This window comes from Mus caroli, chromosome 3 (assembly GCF_900094665.2).
Source record: "Mus caroli chromosome 3, CAROLI_EIJ_v1.1, whole genome shotgun sequence".
In the NCBI taxonomy this organism is placed as follows: domain Eukaryota; kingdom Metazoa; phylum Chordata; class Mammalia; order Rodentia; family Muridae; genus Mus; species Mus caroli.
Window position 1 is genome coordinate 66,118,380 of NC_034572.1, and position 9,024 is coordinate 66,127,403.

Sequence of the window (9,024 nt, forward strand, 5' to 3'; positions counted from 1 at the left end):
AAGGAATGTTGCTATCTGTTTTATGACCAGCACCTGGAGCACTAAGCCACAAAAGCCACACTCCCAAGCCTGGGCCCAAAAGCCTCAAATTTTGTTACTTCTTCAGCATCACCCTACTTAACTACTTAGATATGCATATGTTATCAAATTTTTCTCATGAAAAATAGTATGGCAGCCATTGGCATGTTGCTCATTCATAATGGATGACTGATCCCCTAAGCCTTTACATATGGGCAGTGGTGTCATTTAAGAAAAAGGCATTGCTCCATTCCAGTCCTCCTCAACCTCTGACTTTTACTACTTTCTGTCTCCTGCTCCACACTAGTCCTTGAACCTTGGCAACAGTGTGCAATACAGGCAATCTATTTGCAGCTGACTCCTCCACTGTCTTTTCTTCTTTGTGTTTTGAACAGATGTAAATTTATTTATTAACTTGTCTCTACTGCAGAATGAACTTCTCTGTTGAAGTCTAGGAACTACACTAACCAATAGAGATAGCGATTTAGAGGCAGTTTAATACTATGTCCACATAGAAGACTAATGGTAGGTTCCTTCTTAAGTCCTTTGAACTTCCCAACTATATGTTCTTATCCAGGCTTGAAATATAAGGCATCTGTTTTTCTCCTATAGAGTGAGCTTTAAATATAATAAAAAAGCAGATAATTTCCTCAATAACTTTCATGCTACTATTTTACCTATGAGCATATCATCCCATGATGGTCATTGTTACAGTTCATTATTGAGACTTGTGACAACATTGTGCATCCAGCAGCTTGCACAGCACGTTCCTGTACTATAAAAGCTAATCTGCAGACTACATTTCCTGTTCAATACCAACTTAATTTAACCATGACCTATGTTCATCATATGGAGTGTTTTAAGCAATTCTGTCTCATGATCAAGTTCTGCTGTGAAACTAAAAGCAATAAAAATAGTTTATATTATTTTGATGAATGGTGGTTCTATGGGATACATCTGACCAACAACCCAAGGGAAATTATACTATATCTAGAACTTGGCATTTTTATTTAGTAACCTATGGCATCCGAGGTAAGCATGATTCCCTGTGTTGACAGGTAAAACCTGTCTTCTGGACTTGACACTCATGAATTCAACAGAAGCTGGGGTAGCATACATGAATCATGTCTCCACATTCTAGCATTCAGTAGAAAGGGATTTACCAGACTACCCTTCACTAAGGACTTATGAACAGTGAATTTTCTTTGGGAGGAAGATCCCCTTTTTAAAACAGTGTGGTTCCTGATAGATAGACTGAAAAAGTATCTTTTATTAGCAAGATGTAATTGTCATCTTGGAGGTTCACCCTGTCTAATTTTTCTGAGCTATGACTAGCTAGTTCAATTCAGCTTTTCTGGCCCAAACATCTCTCCAAGCTGACTAACTCAATCTGTGTTGCAGTAAATCTCCAACCCAAATATGCCCCAGCAATGAAAATACTACTCAATTAATATGAATGCATGCTGTGCACCTAGATTGGGCAGATCTACCACTACACTACCATCTTCCACATCTATNAGACCCCTTAGAACTTGNNGTTTCTCCAGGCCTTGTGCTTCTGCTCTGCTTTTCTTCCTCCTCCTCCTCTGCATCCTCTCTCTCTCTCTCTCTCTCTCTCTCTCTCTCTCTCTCTCTCTCTCTCTCTCTGTCTCTCTCTCTGTCTCTCTCTGTCTCTGTCTCTCTCTCTGTCTGTCTCTTTGTCTCTCTCTCTGCATCCTCTCCCTCTCCCATTTTCTCCTTCTCTCTTCTGAAGGAAGTTCCACCTTCTGAAGAAGTTCCACCTTCCCTTTATCAGTTCTCCTTTATTTTACAAATTAAGGAAATCACCTGAGTGCTGACTCACTGATTGTTTGAAGCCTCTCACAGGATAATAGAATTAACATCAAATATAATTAGCCCCAGGGCTATCCACAACAAACCTGAATTCCCTCAACTTCTCACCTGATTTGCTCTGCTTGGTCTCAAACTAACTCTGGCAATTTGTTTTAATCTTCTGACTCCTTCTCATTCTCTGGCTCCTTCTGTCCTCATCTGTGTTTAGTTGGTTCTCTCTGCAGTCCATCTCTGTAAAACTGTCCCTGTAAATACTGCCTCAGAACTCCATGAACTGAACTGCCACAAACTCCATTCCATTGCAGTACCTCTCAACTCACCAACTCAATTGAATTGACTCAGAGATCTGCAGGCCTCTACTGATCAGATTAAAGGCATGTAGCACTATGCCTGAACCTAAACTTTACCTGAAACTTGCTTTATACAAGGTTGGCCTTGAACTCAGTGATCTCCTTGCCCCTGACTCCTGGTATTAAAGGTGTCTGTATTCTAGCCAGATGATACAGACCTAGAGGATCTTTGATTATGATCCTTTGCCCAAGCAGCCATATTTCTGGATTACAATTTGTCTAGAATGGACCAGACATTAGTAGATAGCCCCATACCCAAGAGTATACTGATAGCAAAAATTAGAATCATTGAGTAATTAAAAAAGAAAAAAGAAACCGGGTGTGATGGTGCACGCCTTTAATCCCAGCACTCCGGAGACAGAGGAAGGCAGATTTCTGAATTCGAGGCCAGCCTCCTCTACAAAGTGAGTTCCAGGACAGCCAGGGCTATACAGAGAAACCCTGTCTCAAAAAAACAAAAAGAAAAAAAAAAGAAAAAGAAAAGACAACATTAATTGATAGACGTCTTAAAAGATGGTACTTAGTCTAAAAAAGAGAGGGGCAGGAGTAGAGGGTAAATATAATTAATTATTAAAAATGAATTTAAATAAAAATTAAAAAGGACTTGAAGCTGAAAATTTGATATGTTAGAGGTATGAGAGAACAGAATACTTGGAGTGAGGAGTAAATATATTAATGTGCACTGGATGCATATGTACAAATTTCAAAGAATAAACTGAAACATATATTTGGCTATGACTGTAAACTGACATAGTCACTATAGAAATAAGTATCATTGTTTCTCCAAATTCTAAAATATAGAATCCCTATATAACCCAGCTATACCACTTCTAGGCAAATACCCCAAGGTGCTCTATATTCTATGACAGAGACACTGGCATATCCTTGCTTACTATTGCTTTATTTGACATTAGCAAAGGAATCAGCTTTGACATCTATAAAAAGATGAATGAATAATGAAAACAGGGTAATATAAATAATACAATTTCAATCAGCCATAAAGAAAAATGTAGAAATAGTATGTGAAAATAGTAGGAAAATATATATGGATCTGGAAAATATCATACTAGGTGAACTAAGCTAAGCTCAAAAGGAGCAATAGCATATGATGCTTCTCATATACAAGTCCTAGTTCCTTCCTCCTTTTTGTTCTTTCTTTTTTTTCTTTTATCTTTTTCTTTTTTCTTTCTTTTTCTTTCTTTTTTTTTTTTGTTTGTTTATTTGTTTTGGTTTTTTGAGACAGGGTTTCTCTGTGTAGCATTGGCTGTCCTGGAACTCACTCTGTAGTCCTTGCTGGCCTCAAACACAGAAATCCACCTGCCTCTGCCTCCTGAGTGCTGGGATTAAAGGCCTAAGCCACCATGCCCAGTGTCAAGCCCTAGTTCCTAATTACATATGCATGTTCACATAGAAGTGAGTGTGGATAGAGATGGAAGGGGATCATTATAGGAGGTAGGGCTTTTTGCAGGAATAGGAGATATAGTAGATGATGCAGACCAAGAATGTGGAAAGAGGAATAAATGAATAGGCAGGAAGGACAAAATGGTTCAAAGAGGGAGCACGGGGAATAAATATGAAGAAAAGCAGAAATGGGAAATATCACTCTAAATTATTTTCTGAAAATAGCACCAGAAAATCTCTGATTCTATGTGCTCATATACTATATGCAATTGCATGTTGAAATTATATAACATATATATGTAAAAGATGAATATAATATATCATCAAAAGTGAAGTAGCTGCCTTGTGTCACTTCATGTTAAATCTTTTCAGCACATAATTTGTTTTCAGTTGTTACTATCAGAGTATATAAAAATAAAGTAGCTTTTAAGTTAAGACAAAGAGGTTTGTTTTTTTAGAATGACAAGTACAAATGATAAATGCCAATATACATTCACGAGGAAAAATTCTCCTAGGATACTGCACAGTAGGGTGGTTCTGTAGAAAGCAACGGGCACAGTTATGTTTCCAAAATACTCAACTATTTCCACAACAAATATATTAGGATTTGTGTGTAGACATTCTGTGATGCAAACTTATCAAAATATGGTACTCCATTAGCATGTTTCATTTTGTATATTTGCAAGTTTTGAAAATAAAAATATCATGCACAAAACACTATGTATATATAATCAAACCAGTAATAGTATGCATAAACAGTACATGCTTTGACTTCAAGTGGCAGAATTCTGAAATGAGTGTGAACAGTAAAACTCAAAGTGTCAGAAGAACAGCATGCTTGAGTACTGCAGCAGAAAACTGATTTTTTGACCTTTCTGTTCCACAAAATGCTTACAGTGTGTATGAGTTCCTGTTTCTATGTGTGGTATGTGTTTTTGTACATATGTGCGTATGTGTGTTTATACATGTATACATTTATATGCAGGTATGTGTGTGTGTTGTTATACGTGTATATGCATGTGTGGGTTATTTACATATGTGTATATGTTAATGTATGTGTTTGTCTGTGTATAAGTGTTATGTGTTCCTTTTTCTGTGTGAGTGTGTGTGTAGGGAGGTGAGGCTCTTTTTGATCTCTAAAGAACTGTTTTTTCTTATTCTGCTTCTAAGTTCCTTAAAATCCCTCTGATTATCTTCAACAAGTTCTCTCATTTATTATCTCTCCATCTCAAGGTCTGTTTGGTAGAAACTCTCCTCAACTTTGATGATATTTTTAAACTTACATGCTCACAGATTGTAGGTTTTGACCATGTATAAGGGACATTTTCTGTTTATCACAATTAAGCATTATAATATAGAAAAGATTAAGGCTTTTTTTTTCTACACAAAAAGTATTACTAGTCTTTGATTGATGTGTCTTGAATTTGCCTAAATTTACAAAGCTGTATTTCAAAGCCAGGGGAAAGAAGTGGGAGTGGGTGGGTTGGGAAGCAGAGCAGGAGGAGGGTATAGGGAATTTTCGGGATAGCATTTGAAATGTAAATAAAGAAAATATCTAATAAAAAAGAAAGAAAAATTTATTAAATGGATAAGAATGATTTACTATAGAAAGAAAGAAAGAAAGAAAGAAAGAAAGAAAGAAAGAAAGAAAGAAAGAAAGAAAGAACAAAAGCCAAGACAAAACAAAACAAAATAACAAAAAACAACTCTACAGTGTTTGGATGTTTCAAGGTATTTCATTCTTAAATATAAATTAGACATGAAGCACTTCACATATTTTGTTCCTCCAGCTCTAGAAAATGTTAAACCCTGTTTTACCTTTAAAGACAACTTCACTAACATGAACATAACCACACAAATACATAAGGAAAAATTAGTTATTTTTTTGTAAAAAATTATTTGCAAATTTTAATTCAATACAATATATAGTACTTAGAATTTAAAATAAACCTTTTAAAAAAGAAAGTCGCATGCAGTATTTTTAAATTTAATCTGCATATCTCTAATCCTATTATGGCATGCCTATTTCAAAAATAAACTTACTTTCAAGATTTAGACATTATGTATATATAAATATCATATATTGACAATATGGTTCTAGTTTGAGTTAAATGATTTACACAAGATTTTAAGGTAAATATAAATTAACTGCTACTCATACATAAGTCTAATTTTTTTACAAATGGTTATCAGATATTGTGAATGTAATTTTCACTCATATGGTATAACACTCAGGTAGCTGAGCAGTGAGTTTCAACTAAGTGCAGTATTGTAATTCTCAAACTACTGATAAGCAAGATATCATTTGACGGACAAAGTCCACAGTGATAACAAATTGATAGAGCTATTTTACTAGTATCTTTTTTCAAAATAACATAATTGTGATTGCTAAATAGTTTTGAGGCTCATGCAAAAACCAGAAAAAAGCTGAGTAGGAGGGCGACCCCACAGGGAGACCAGTAGTCTCAACTAACCCAGACCCCTGTAATCTCTCAGACACTGAGGCACCAATCAGGTGGCATACACTAGCTGGTCCAAAGCCTCCAACACATATACAGCAGAAGACTGCCTGGTCTGGCCTCAGTGAGAGAAAAAGACTTGAGGTCCCATGGAGTGGGGAGACCTGGCTGGGTCTGGGGGTCGAGGGATGGGAACATTCTCTTGGAGTCAGGGGAGAAGAGGAACTGTGGGACTGTGGGCTGAGAGGGGAGTAATGGCTGGACAGTAAAACAAAAAAAAGTAAACAATTAATGTGTTTCAATGTTGTACAAAACATTTAAACAAAAAACGTTAATTTATATTACAGTGGCAGGAAAGATCATGAGGAACAAAGTTATCATCTTAACCAGGTTCATGACAGGATAAAATTATAAGAAATATAAAACAATATTCTGGTGACTGGGGGGAAATTATGTGACAGAAAAGCTGGTATTCTCAAATCCTAGTTGTTATGCTATATCTCAAGAAGATTTCGATAGTAATACCCAAATGTAATGCTTCAGATTAATTGTCAATTTGACAGGCTCTAGATGAATGCAGAAGACAGTCTTCTAGTTATGTGTATACAAGAAGTTTGCAAATTACACTAATTGAATTGTGAAGGCTAGACACTCCATGTCACTTTCTTGTACCCAGAAGATACTAGCTAGATGTGGCTGGAACCAGAAATGCTCCATATTATCTGCCTGTCACTTATGACTTATGATAATGCTTAAATTCATGACTCTCATTAGAGGATTAAGATCCTGTTGGAACATGTAGAGGAGAAAATTATAGGACTTTACTAATTAATCTTGGCCCACAAAATTATTGTTTTGAGTGATAAGTTCAATATTGTCGTTAGGCACCCTAAAAAGACAGATGCTTAGTTTAGACTTCATGCTTTGCTATTGTAAGCCAACATGATGTTGATAGTGGAAATACACAGTGTCAAACCCATTTGAATTCAATGACTGAAAGGGGGAAAGAAATAAATATTGACAGCATGCAATACCTCTGAGAGCAGTTTTGGGGAGTCTCTGAGAAGCTGGGTTGTGCTATGAAATTGGAGGTGGTTAAGGAATCAATGCAGACAAATCTTCATAATTCAGAATAATTCCATTATAGGTTTTTCTAACTAATATTTTTCAAGGAAAAAAAAAGAAAACTATATAATTGGACAAAAGGTCAGAGGTTTGCATCAGAAAGGGGAGCAGTTGATTGGTGTTAGTTTAGCTTATCTTCTGGCTGCACTCATGATTAAGTAGGCAACGGACAGATGAATCAGCAGTTAGTTCTTACTGCCTTTGCACAGGAACTAATGTAGATGGTATCTGCTCCCAATCAACTGCACTTCAGGATATCCAGTCTCCTCTTCTGGCCTTCACAACAGTTGGATACACATACCATAAATTTATATACACGTACATGAAAATAAAAAGCAATGTTGAAAAACCATGACTTAGTAGTCTTGTTTATTTCTTACTCAATTGTGGTTAAGAATGATCTTATCTGATAGTCCATTTCTTTTTCATCCTACATAACTAGTTGATACTTCAGGTATCTTTGGATGCCCATGTGGGAGCATCTCACATTTGGAACTCAGGATAAAGGGAATACAGGCATGTAGCGGCACTTACTGTAAGTGCTCATTCTACAAAAATAATGGTTTTGCAGCTCCACATGCAGTGTCTGTGAATTCTTTGCCCCGAGATTATGATTTACTATCTGTTAATTCCTCTTAATCAGAATAAAGTATTTTGAAAATGAACTGAACATTATTACATTTATTCCTATGTTCTTCTGTGGTACTTGTATTCTGAGTTACTGTAGTGAATATAATTTTAACTAATTAATTATAAGGAAAAAAAGAGAGATCAAGTCATTCAGAATTAGTTTTGCCTTGATCATAACAATCTCTGAGTAAGTGACATCATGAATGAATATGTATTTTGACACAAGCACAGACTATTTGCCTCTGACAGACTCCAGGAAAAATTAGCCAATGGAAAATTGGCATAGCTTAAGAGGGATGGCAAAGCTTTCTTCTAGAGTCAAAGTATGAGTATGTGTGGATAAATGATCATTGCTTGTAAAGACTAACACTAAGGCCTGCTGCTCCTGGATTTTTATACATAGAAACCGCTGTCCTACATAGACCTTGTTCCCCAATGAGTTAATTTACCCCTACCCTCTCAATGTTGTATCTACAAAACTACTGAGATGCCAGGTTGTAGTGTTTTAGGTTAAAGAAATATACCTGATAGCAGCTTCAATGAACAAAAACAAATGTTGATGCAAGTATGGTTGTTTTGTTAGTTTCTGGACTTGGGAAGAATGAAGGAAGGGAGGAAGGTAAAAACATAAGGGAACATGAGAAGAACGTATTTGATGTGATAGTTTTGAAGATAAAATGGAGACATGGAAGCATCACTAATTAAAAATTATACTCCTTAAGTATCAATCTTTATTCCTGTAGACAATTCTGCTCTGAGTCTTGCTCCAAGAAGCTGCTGTGTGCCATGGTTGATGCAGAAATTTAGAGCCGCCTAGTGTGCTGAGAACAGGAGATTATTAAATTCTCTGTCCTAAAAGAGACATCTATACCACTCCTCCAAGGTTCAGGGAACATAAAGAAAGAAAGACAGGTTGAAAAGAAGGTAAAAGATGGAGGATTGGAATGACATGACTGATACACTGCTAAACTCACAGAGACAGTGGCTACGTGCACCAAAACAACACATGACTGGAACCATCAACATCTATCATGGGTGGGAGAGGAGGTCATGAGGCCTAATTCCTCCTGAAGGAGTCATAGACACTAAAGGTTGTGGAGTTGGGGAGGGCACATTACTTGCTACTGATGTGCATGCAGATGACTCTCATTATATGCCAGAGAGAGAGAGAGAGAGAGAGAGAGAGAGAGAGAGAGAGAGAGAGAGAG